The sequence below is a fragment of the Vicia villosa genome, linkage group LG6 (assembly GCF_029867415.1).
Source record: "Vicia villosa cultivar HV-30 ecotype Madison, WI linkage group LG6, Vvil1.0, whole genome shotgun sequence".
Lineage (NCBI taxonomy): Eukaryota > Viridiplantae > Streptophyta > Magnoliopsida > Fabales > Fabaceae > Vicia > Vicia villosa.
The window spans coordinates 34,671,077-34,683,860 of NC_081185.1; the positions used below are offsets into that span (position 1 = coordinate 34,671,077).

Genomic DNA, 12,784 nt, shown 5'->3' on the forward strand with positions numbered 1-12,784 from the left:
TGGACAAACGATTGTCAGAAAGCGTTCGACAGCATTAGGGAATATCTGCTCGAACCACCCATTTTGTCTCCTCCAGTGTAAGGAAGACCTTTGATAATGTACTTAACCGTCTTAGAAGATTCCATGGGTTGTGTCCTTGGACAGCAAGACGAGACAAAGAGAAAAGAGCATGCCATTTACTACCTAAGCAAGAAATTCACTGACTGTGAATCCCGCTACTCCATGCTCGAGAAGACGTGTTGTGCTTTGGCCTGGGCTGCCAAGCGTCTCCGCCAGTACATGATTCGACATACTACTTGTTTGATCTCTCATATGGATCCAATCAAGTACATCTTTGAGAAGCCTGCTTTAACTGGGAGAATTGCCCGTTGGCAGATGTTGTTATCAGAATATGACATTGAGTATCACGCACAGAAAGCTGTGAAAGGAAGCATTCTAGCTGAGCACCTGGCTCACCACCCACTCAATGGTCATGAATCAACCAGTTTCGACTTTCCGGACGAGGACGTCATGTACCTCAAGATGAAAGATTACGACGAGCCACTACCAGACGAAGGACCTGAGTTAGGATCCCAGTGGGGCTTAATCTTTGATGGAGCTGTCAATGCTTATAGACGAGGAATTGGGGCAATCATTGTTACACCTCAGGGTACCCATATTCCATTTACTGCCAGATTAACTTTCAAGTGCACAAACAATGAGGCCGAATATGAAGCTTGCATCATGGGTCTCGAAGAAGCCGTGGATCTAAGAATCAAACACTTGGATGTATACGGAGATTCTGCTTTGGTCATCAATCAAATCAAAGGAGAATGGGAAACACGCCAACTAGGGCTAATTCCTTACAAAGATTACGCGAGGAGATTATTACCATTCTTCGACAGGGTAGATTTTCATCACATTCCTCGTGAAGAAAACAACTTGGCTGATGCATTAGCCACACTCTCTTCCATGATTAGGATAAATCATTGGAATGACATTCCTCAGATCGATGTTATGCGCCTGGGTAGGCCTGCTCATGTTTTCACAGTATAAGCAATCATCGACGATAAACCGTGGTATCACGACATCAAGAACTTTCTTCAAAAGCAAGAGTACCCTCTTGGGGCGTCAAAGAAAGATAGAAAGACTTTGAGAAGGTTAACTTGTAGATTCTTCCTGAATGAAGATGTTCTGTACAAGAGAAACTTCGACATGGTTCTGCTCAAATGCGTTGACAGAAAAGAAGCAGAAGTACTCATGAGAGAAATACATGAAGGTTCCTTTGGTACTCACACCAATGGACATACCATGACAAGGAAAATACTGAGAGCAGGATATTATTGGCTGACGATGGAGTCAGATTGCTACCAGTACGCAAAGAGGTGTCACAAATGTCAGATCTACGCCGATAGAATTCACGTGCCACCATCTCTTCTCAACATACTCTCTTCCCCTTGGCCTTTCTCCATGTGGGGAATCGACATGATTGGAATGATCGAGCCAAAAGCGTCCAACGGACATCGCTTCATCCTGGTAGCCATAGACTATTTCACCAAATGGGTCGAAGCAGCTTCATATGCAAACGTTACAAGACAAGTTGTCGTCAGGTTTATCAAGAATCACATCATCTGTCGCTACGGCATTCCTAGCAAGATAATCACTGACAATGGGTCAAATTTGAATAACAAATTGATGAAGGAGCTTTGTGAAGAATTCAAGAGTGAGCATCACAACTCATCTCCTTACAGACCAAAGATGAATGGAGATGTAGAAGCAGCTAACAAAAACATCAAGAAAATCATTTAGAAGATGGTCATCACTTGCAAAGATTGGCATGAAATGCTCCCGTATGCTCTTCATGGTTACCGTACATCAGTACGTACTTCGACTGGAGCAACTCCTTTCTCCCTTGTATATGGCATGGAAGCAGTCCTACCTATAGAGGTTGAGATTCCATCAATGAGAGTCTTGATGGAGGCAAAATTAACAGAAGCCGAGTGGTGTCAAAGTAGATTCAATGAATTGAACTTAATCGAAGAAAAGCGCATGACAGCTTTATGCCACGGTCAGCTATATCAACAAAGAATGAAGAAAGCTTTCGACAAAAAGGTTCGACCTCGCACAATCAAAGAAGGCGACCTTGTACTCAAAAAGATTCAATCTTTTCTCACAGATTCAAGAGGGAAATGGACTCCCAATTATGACGGCCCCTACGTGGTCAAGAGAGCTTTCTCAAGAGGAGCCTTAATACTCACGACTATGGATGGAGAAAAATTCACCCGTCCTGTGAACGTCGACGCAGTCAAGAAATACTTCGCCTAAATAATTAAAAGAACGGCTCGCTAAGTTGAAAACTCGCAAAGAGCGGCTTAGGCAAAAAAGAGCGTCTCGGTGAATCGAAAACCCGAAAGGGCGATTCCGGCAAAAGTTAGAGACATAAAAAATAAATAATCAATCCCGGTAGACTTAAAACCCGAAAGGGGTAGTTTACGCAAAAGTTAGGGATATATGGCAAGTAACTGTGTTCGGGACAAACTTGATCATTCAAAAATCCATAGCGGAGTATTCATCACCAGTAGGTCATCTTCTACGAAGCACGAATACAGCGCAACTCGGAGTGGAAGGGAAAGATAACGGTCGTCACGTTTCATCGTAGCCCTTTTTCCAAAAAAAAAAACCAATTTTCAACTTTGTAAATACTCCATGGAATCAAGCATTTGGCTGACTACCATTCCATAATAATAATTTGAGCCTTGTGCTTTTCCTTTGCAATCTAGTCTTTTTCAGTTTCTTGAAATGCATTTTAAGTTTAAACAGTCATTTTCTTGAAACAAATGTTTTCATAAAATAAAATGAATTTACTTGCAAAAATAAAGGTGAAATTTCTTTCTGAGGTTTACAAACAATAGGAAGAATGCAAACAGTTGCTCCGAGAACGGTTGAGACTCCGGGAACCAAGATTTCCCCATGAGGTCGCTTTGCGAACATCTCCCAATGACGGATCTTCACTTCAATTCATTATTACTCATTTCGGACAGCGGACAACTGATAACCAGGTATTCCCAACAGAGTTCGAACTACAAGAAGAGGACATCTTCTGATCAACAAGATTCAAGTCGTATCATAGGATTTTACATCCGCGACAATTCTATTCACATTCACTTTACATTTTATAATTGTCATAATATTCATGCATATATTGTAACTGCATAGTCGAGTCAGGCTTTGATCATGTGAATGCCCGAGTCATTAAGGCATAAACTCAAGTTTCCCCTACGAGTTCTGGAGAAACTTTTTCCTTCAAGACGACAGTTCATACACAAGGGTCTCCCCAAGCAAATGGTAGTCTCCCTCAAAGAGATAGTTTGCTCACTTTTGGAGTTCCCCAGCCGAGATTCTCCCGCAGAGCGACGCTCGACAGTCTTCTTTAGATAAGATAGTCTATTTCGCATTTTGGAATTCCCTATAGGGCCGATGAGCGGTTCTCTTCTCCAAGGAGTGTGGATTCCCCGACATAATTGACAAGTGGTAGTTTTTCCTCCTGGAAAACAGTTTGGTATTTCCCCAGCAAGGACAAGAGATGCCACTTTTCGTCAAAGAAAATAATTCAGAATCTCCCAGCAGATCGACAAATGATCCCCAACGGAGTCAGTGAATGGCAGTCTCTTTCGACAAAAGACAGTTCACTCCCTTTTTCGGACAAAAATAACAAATGGCAGTCTCTTTCAGTAGAAGACAGTTTGTTCCCCTAGCAATTGGCAAATGGCAGCCTTTCCCCAAGGAAAGACAGTTTGTCTGTTAAACACTCAAGAAATCGACGAATGGCAGTTTCTTCAAACAGTTTGTCTGTTTCTGGGATGTTTCATTCCCTTCAGAGTTGACAAATGGCAGTTTTCCTCCTAGGAAAACAGTTTGTTAATTCCCCTCAGAGTCGACGAATGGTAGTTTTCCTCTTAGGAAAAAAGTTTGTTGGTTCCCCGGCATCAGTCGACGAATGGCGGTTTTCACCCCGAAAACAGTTCGTCCGCCTTCAAACAAAGTCATTAGCCCCTCAAAAGAGCGCGGGTCCATATGACGATCCTTCAAAAAACGTCAAGTTGAAAGGAGGGATGGTGAAGTTTCTTTATTTACCATCAAATGGTATCTTACCTCCAAGTGCTGGTAAGAAGTTTGATGAGGAAACAAACTTTTGAATTTTCTTTTTTACCATCAAATGGTATCTTACCTCCAAGTGCTGGTAAGAAGTTTGATGAGGAAACAAACCCTTGAAGTTTCTTTATTTACCATCAAATGGTATCTTACCTCCAAGTGCTGGTAAGAAGTTTGATGAGGAAACAAACCCTTGAAGTTTCTTTATTTACCATCAAATGGTATCTTACCTCCAAGTGTTGGTAAGAAGTTTGATGAGGAAACAAACTTTTGAAGTTTCTTTATTACCGTCAAATGGTATCTTACCTCCAAGTGCTGGTAAGAAGTTTGACGAGGAAGCAAACCCTTGAAGTTTCTTTATTTACCGTCAAATGGTATCTTACCTCCAAGTGCTGGTAAGAAGTTTGATGAGGAAACAAACTTTTGAAGTTTCTTTATTACCATCAAATGGTATCTCATCTCTAAGTGTTGATGAGAAGTTTGATGAGTAAACAAACCTTTGGAAATTTTCTCTTTATCTGAGATATTGTCCAAACACAACTGAGACCAGTTTCGAGATATGGACATCCGAAACGAGGGGAGGTTGTTTACCTTTTTCTAAGTATCAACACTTAGTTAAAGAAGATGGATTCCGCATCCTACACTGCCATCCATTCGCCAGAGTCCACATCAAGTATTTCTACAGGAGTTTGTCTCCTCATCCCCCGCCAAGTGCGACAACGGGATCAAGTCATGCAAAGATTTTATCAATTACAACATCTCAGGAGCACCCAAAATTCGGGCATTCTTTGATATTTAAGTCTCTTTCACGCAGGAGAGATCGAGATATCAATCTCTTTCCCTCCAGATAAAAGAAACTTAAATAGGGGCATCTGTCATACCCTAATTTTTGACCCCCCTGAAATGACATATCTTTAGGATTTTCATCAGGTCAAAACAAGTACCCAGAGCAGTCATTTCTTCATCTGGCATTCAATCAAGGGTGTTCAAAGACAAGAAAACTCAGGAAAAGGATCAATCAATAAAAGGATTAGTCTCTAATACAATCATAAGACTCAAAAGCTCCATTTATTCACCTATGATTGATTAGACACCCAGTCATCTGAGTACAGGTTTACTCAGGTCACCAGACTAGGGTTTTTGAGCCTATCAAGGACTAAAATCAGGGATCACCTTAGGGAAACCCTAAAAAGCCCCAGGGGATCATTCAAAGACATCAATCATCTTCAAATAGCTCATATGAAAAGATCCACTGGACATCACACCTCAATTCAAAGTCTACAGTCATCATTTTCATCTGGTCGACAATTAGGGTTTTTGACCTAATTCACCAGGATAGTTGACTTTTAATTAGGGCATGGATCCAAAACTCAAGACATGATTCAAGAACCTATACTACCTCAATATAACCCATTTACATTACTCATTTGAGGAGAAGATCTTGATTCTACACAAAAATCCAAAATTTCACTTTATCAGGAAAAAGTCAACTGTATGGGTTCACCTTTGACTTTTAAGATTTTTGGTCAAACTATGACTTTCAAGGATCAATATCATCAATATATGGATATTAAAGTCATTTGACCAAAGAAATTCAAAGAGATTCACCAAGGAGCAAAAAGTCGGGAATTAGGGTTTTTAAGGGCATTGTGGGAACTCAAAATTTCACCTACACAACTCAAAAAACTTCCAACATGAAAGTTGTAGATCTTGCAAAATAAAACAACATCTTACATAGGAACTTTTTTCAAAAGAACAACCATTTAAGAGTTTTGAAATTTTGAAGCTTTAGGTTATAAAAACTTGAAAAATTTTCAAAGTGTTTTTAACCTAGTTTTCATCCAACTTTGGGCTCATTTTTCACAAATTTCCCAAATGATTCTGAAGGAACCATAAACTAATGATTTGAAGTAGATGTTTAGGGCTTTCCAAATTGTGTTCAACCTTCTCCAAATTCATTTTGAGCTAAGAGTTATGCTTGTTCAAAGTTGGCCTCATGAAGTGAAATTATAGGTCATGTACAATTTGAAACTTTGCAATTTTGTGCATTTTGCTTCACTAAGTGATGCTACACGACCTCTAATGCATCTGAAAACATGCCATACATCCAAATTCATCATTGCATAAGGATTGGAGAAGATTCCCAAAAACAAAGGCATGTGATTATGTAATGATTACATTCTTGAATTTATGGCAAATGATGAATCATCAAGGAATCTTCTCACCAACCAATTAGAGCCCTCCTCTGAATCAGAAATGTCCCCTAAGATCCTGAAAGATCAATGGTTGGGGAAGCTAGCCCGAAAATGCATCATTGCATTTGGATATTTTCAAATTTTCTTCATGGCTAAGAAACCAAACTCACTTCACTAAGCAAGCTCACTCTCTCAATCAGTACTGAATCACTTTGGAGCTGTTGCAGTTGGAGGTCCATAGAGCAATTCAGAAGGTTTCCAACAAAGCCAAGCATCCAGACGTGTTCCTCAGGTCATAGTGAAGCTGTTCAGATGGCTACAGCTCATCTGTAACTCAAGATTCATCACTCTCCATGTCCACTTGAAGCTCAAATCGAGGGAGGTCCATAGAGCAATTCAGGAGAATTGAAGTTACAATAAGCATTCAGTTAGCATCACTGAGTCCCAAGGAAGCTTTTGGGATCATTCATATAAGCCCATGTGCTCTCTATCATCCTCACGACTTCCATTTTCAGAGGTAAGTTTTTGAACTCCATCTCTTTAATTTAAGTACTCTTTGTGATAAAGCTCGATTCTATCTTGTTCAGCATCATCAGAGGATTGAAAACCCTCTATCATCATTCATTTATTCATCTTGTTTGTCATTTAATTTCAAATTTAAGGTTCATGTGTTCTTAGAGTTCTCTGAGAAATTAGGTAGCTATAGTTAATATAAATAAATGTTAGTTACATATCTGGATTCGTGAGGAAATTTAGAACAAGATTGATGTTCACATCATGCCATTTAGTTGAGAAACCAGAGATTTAGGAATTTGAAAATCTTTGAGCTCGAGGTTGAAGACGAAGATGGAGGGTGGCGCCATTTTTCAAATCACTGGGCAAAGTTTATTTTATTTTTAATGATAGGCGTTTTCTAAACGAATGAATAACTTGCCCTAGTGGCCTCACATGCGCTCTTAGTCTCCTCATGCCTCAAGTCTGGGGTTCGAATCCCCGTCGCCCCAGACTTTTTGTTTCTTTTATTTTTCCATGATTTACCACTTGTTTGAAAATATAATGAATTGGGTGTGTGTCTTAAAAACCAAGCGCGTGTTGGCCCAGTGGTATTATTTTGAGTGTGTGACCTAGAGGGCGTGGGTTCAAATCCTCCAAGGACCAAAACTATTTTTTTAACACCCATTATCTTTCATTTTCTCACAAACTTCACACAATTAATTCACCTATCAAATTAAATTATTTTCACTTCATTTTTCACACACTTGTTATTTAATATATCTATTTTTGTGAATAATCAAAAAAACCATAAAAATATTATTTATTTCATATATTTTCATTAGGTTTAAAATAGTATGTTTTTAAGTGTTTTCTTAAATACTTTAAATATATATACTTATTTTGTTTTAACCTAATTATTTTGTGGATAATTTTATGATAAAACCCTATTTGTTTAGGTCTTAATTAGGTAAAGATCTTTGTCTTTACCTTAATTAAGTTGACTTTTGTCAATTTTCAAAGTTGTTTTCAATCTCTGATTAAATCAAATGATTAAGGTTTTCAAACAACAAAAACTTATATCATTCCAATCTTCATTTTCACTGCTTCACAAACAGTAAATAATCATTGGGCCTCTAATAGAGTGTAAGACCCAGCACCTTTCTTTCTTTTCATAGTTTGTTTTCAAAAACTGTATTTACAAAATCTCCTTTCTGTTTTCAAAACATTCTTCTGGTATTTGAAGGGCATTATTCCCGGTGAAACTCTTCAGATACCTATGTGACCTTTGTCCATCTTCACTTCTTCTGTTTTCAAAACCCTTAATTGTTTATCATAAATATTCAACTGTTACCAAAACAACAAAAAAATTGCTGGTAAGGCTTTGTACATACTTCTTCAAAGGCCTCCACTCCATCCAGGTTAGGCTTTACAAGCTTTCAATTTACAGTCTTTGTTTAAATTACTGTCAAATATAAACTGTGCATATATTTGTTTAGAACTACGTTTGAGTGTAAACCTTAGGACAGTTAAACTATAAATATATATAATATATATATATATATATATATATATATATATATATATATATTATACGAATATGGCCTAGGATTGAGATTGTCTTCCCGGTGAAGGCTCTTTCCTAATTAGAGATATGTAGTTCAAACCCCCAAGATGAATTATTCCCGATGAAACATCTTGGCAAAAACCTTAGAATCCAAAAAAATAGGACACATCCACCCAAAGAGGAATTATTCCCGGTGAAACCTCTTACCCATTTTCTTAAAGCCAAAATAAGTTCAAAAACCACATAGCTTTCTCTTGTGCTATAACAAGGACCCTCGATTAGCCTCCTCTTGGGCTTTGTACAAGGACCCACAGGCTTCTTAAAAGCATTTCCAGCTTCCTCTTGAGCTTGTATACAAGGACCCATCAGGTTTCTTATAAACATAGGAACAGTTCTTTAGTCACCTTTTAGCCTTTTAGTCACCCTTATCTTCATCAATTTTCCTTAGCAGAGTCTAGGATCCATGTTTGTTTCTCCTCAGCAAGAGTCAGCCTTCATCTTGGGCTTTAAACAAGAAGTCTCCTCTAGATAATCTTTCTGCCACTCATTTCAATCAAAACCCCTGGAAAGGGTTAGCCTCCAAATCATTCCATCATTTCAACAAAAACCCCTGGAAAGGGTTAGCCTCCACACATTCTTTCATTTTAACAAAAACCCCTGGAAAGGTTTAGCTTCCAAAATCAGTCCTTCAAATCCAAAGATTCATTTCTCTTAGGAAATAATTTCCCCAAAAGAGTCAAAATCCCTAGAAAGGGCCAGTCTCCAAAAACATGACAAAAATCAGTCTTTTAATAGACAACTTCTCCAGCTAAGATAAATTCCCTAAAAAGAGTCGGCCTCAATTCTGGGCTTTGTACAAAACACCAAAAACTCCTTAGTTTAAATTTTCCCCAGTAGAGTTATCATTTCAATAAGTCAATAAATCAATCAAAAAGCCTCAAGCTTGGGCCTCATGCAAGCCAGCTAAAGTCAAATCTTTCATACAGTAGATAGACATAGCTTATCTCTATAGAGAGATATTTTTACTACTCTACCACATTCAAACAAACATTACATTTCATTTCAATTTTAATCAAGTCTCCCATTTAGGATTTTGAAAGGCATGAGCTGGCAGTAAAACCCAGACATGTGGTAACTTTCCCTAATTTGGATGAGCATCTTTCTTTCATTTAAGAGGCATTTGACTGGTATACTTGCACATACACAAGTAAGGTCCCCCTCTTGAATGAAATGAATTCAGTTATTCTGTCACTCTTTTAAATGTTTGTGGTAGAATAGTACAAATACCTCTCTGTAAAGATGATTTCATGTCTCTTTACTGTAAACAGAGATTTAATTCAAGCTTTAACCTTGAGCTTCAAGCAAGGCACCAAAAATCATTAATTTCCCTAGTTAGTTCCCCGAACTACATTAAGCTCTGACTTCCACTAGGGATATGTAGCCATGAGGTTCACAAGGAATCTCAGCGAGCTAATAAAATACCAAAAATAGTCAGTTTGTCTGTCTGTCTGTCTTTTTCAAATCAATTCAATTCCTTCTCCTAACACAAAGGAGAAACTTTCCCAATCATTAGCAGCAAACACAATCACAATGACACAGAGAAGGTTCCTATAGAGTACTACAGATATGTAGGGTGTTTAAACACTTCCCTATGTATAACCGACCCCCCGGACTCCAGAATTTCTAGTCTAGGTGAAATCCCCACACTTAGCAAACTCTTAGGGTTTAGTTGAGATTTTTTTTCCCTTTCCTACTCGTAGGACAATAAGAAAGTTCGTGTGATATCGTAGGAAGAACTGAAATAAAATTCATCCCACCACGGGCGCATTCTCCTTCCAAATTTCGCGTGAAGGGTCTAGCGTGCCGTCCTCCCAAGTGAAACGGGGAGGTAAAAAAAACGACACCACAACAAGTCATCGACATAAAGACACAGTATAAGCAATTCACTCATTCTTCTTCTTACATATACTCAATGCTTAGTTGTACACTTCAAAAATTCTTTTTCCCTTAGGAAGTTATCTATCTTCTTATCCCAAGCTCTCAAAGCTTGTTTAAGTCCATACAGGGCTTTATGCAACCTGTATACCTTGCTTTTTTCACCTTGTTTCACAAACCCAACTGGTTGTGCAACATAAAATTCTTCATTTAAGGGGCCATTCAAGAATGCACATTTCATATCCATCTGACACAAATGCCAATTGTTCATGTTTTCTAGACCAACAACCAACCTCATTGCTTCGATCTTAGCGACACGTGCAAAAACTACGTTGAAGTCGATTCTTCCTACTGAAGAAATCCTTTCGCCACAAGCCCTGCCTTGTGTCGAGTTACTTCTCCTTTGGGATTCAACTTCACCTTGTATACCCACTTCACATCAATGGTCTTCGAAATTCAAAAAGTGACCAAGTGTTGTTGTCTTTCATGGACTTCAATTCTTTATTCATGGCTTTCATCCACTTCAAATCTTTCAATGCCTCAGCTGCATTTAATGGTTTCACATCTACGTAGAAATCATAGTGAATAGTTTTTCTAGAAGAAAAAGTTATTAGAAAATTCAATTCAAACCCCCATTTCTTGTGTTTTTCTCAACCTTCAATTTCAACTACTATATAAAAAGGTGACTTACTCCATTGAAATCACGACACTTTCCAACGTTTTCATATTTGTTTAGAATTCATCTCCCTACTTTTTCTCCTTCTCTCACTAGAAATTTATTTCTTCACTTGTTGTTGCCTTAGTGCTTTGGAGTGAAGTTCCGTGAAAGTAACAAGAAGAATTGCTCAGATACCTTTAAGTGAGGGTTATTTGGGTGGTGTTGTAAATGCCCTAGCTAAACCTATTGGCGATCGAGGGGAAATTTCAGCTTCGGAATCTCAGTTAATAGAATCTCCCGCTCCTAGTATTATTTCCAGACGTTCCGTGTATGAGCATCTTCAAACGGGACTTATTGCTATTGATTCTATGATACCTATAGGGCGTGGCCAACGAGAATTGATAATTCGGGACAAACAAACAGGTAAAACAAAAGTAGCTACAGATACAATTCTCAATCAACAGGGACAAAATGTTGTATGTGTTTATGCAGCTATTGGTCAAAAAGCGTATTTTGTGGCTCAAGTAGTAAATACTTTACAAGAAAGAGGAGTAATGGAATACACTATTATAGTGTCTGAAACAGCAAATTCCCCAGCTACATTACAATACCACGTGTCTTATACAGAAGCAGTTTTGGCTGAATATTTTATGTATCGTGAACGTCACACTTTAATCATTTATGATGATCCCTCCAAACAAGCACAAGCTTATAGCCAAATGTCTCTTCTATTACGAAGACCACCGGGTCGCGAAGCTTATCCCGGAGATGTTTTTTATTTACATTCGCGTCTTTTGGAAAGAGCCGATAAATTAAGTTCTCAGTTACGTGAAGGAAGTATGATTGCTTTACCAATAGTTGAGACCCAATCAGGAGATGTTTCAACTTATATTCCTACTAATGTAATTTCCATTACGGATGGCCAAATATTCTTATATGGTGATTTATTCAATGCTGGGATGATACCTGCAGTTAATATGGGTATTTCCGTTTCCAAAGTTAGATAGGCGGCTCAAATAAAATCCATGAAACAAGTAGTTGGTAAATTAAAATTGGAATTGGCACAATTCTCACAATTAAAAGCTTTTGCACAGTTCTCTTCAGATCTCGACAAAGCTACGCAAAATCAATTAGCAAGAGGTCAACGATTGCGCGAGTTGCTTAAACAATCCCAATCAGCTCCTCTTATTGTGGAAGAACATATAATAACTATTTATACTTGAACGAACGAATATCTTGATTCATTGGAAATTGAACAGGTAAGGAAATTTATCATTGAGTTACAGGCTTATTTAAATACGAATAAACCTAAATTCAACGAAATCATACTTCTACCAAGACATTCACTGGGGAAGTAGAAGCCGTTTTGAAGGAAGCTATTCAGCAACAGATGGAACTCTTTTTACTTCAGGAACAAGTAGAAAAAAATTGATTCAAATTTTCATACATTTATCATTTCTATAATTATTCTCTTTCAATATTAAAAGAAGAATATTAAAGATAAGAAATTCACAATATATTTTTAGAATATACGAATTCAATTAATATATATGCAATTGCAATAAATTCAGTATGTAACAAATTTGCGTCCAATCGGATTTGAAACTATACCAATGGTTTAGAAGACCTCTGTACTATCAATTAGACAATGGATGCTTTTCTTTTTTTCTTTCACTTTTTACGAAAATTTCGTGTTGTGAAAAGTGAAAGAAAAAAGAATTCTACAAAATGACCCATAACATCTATGTCAGCCTTTCGGCATGAATACAATTAACGTTGCTTTTTATATGATCCCTATAGAAAAGA

The 12,784-nt window shown here is 37.8% G+C and overlaps 1 pseudogene; it reads left to right on the forward strand.

Moving 5' to 3' along the window:
* Positions 1 to 12,446, forward strand: part of LOC131613510 (ATP synthase subunit alpha, chloroplastic-like) — a 25,844-nt pseudogene extending 13,398 nt beyond the window's left edge.
* The last annotated feature ends 338 nt before the right edge of the window (positions 12,447 to 12,784 follow it).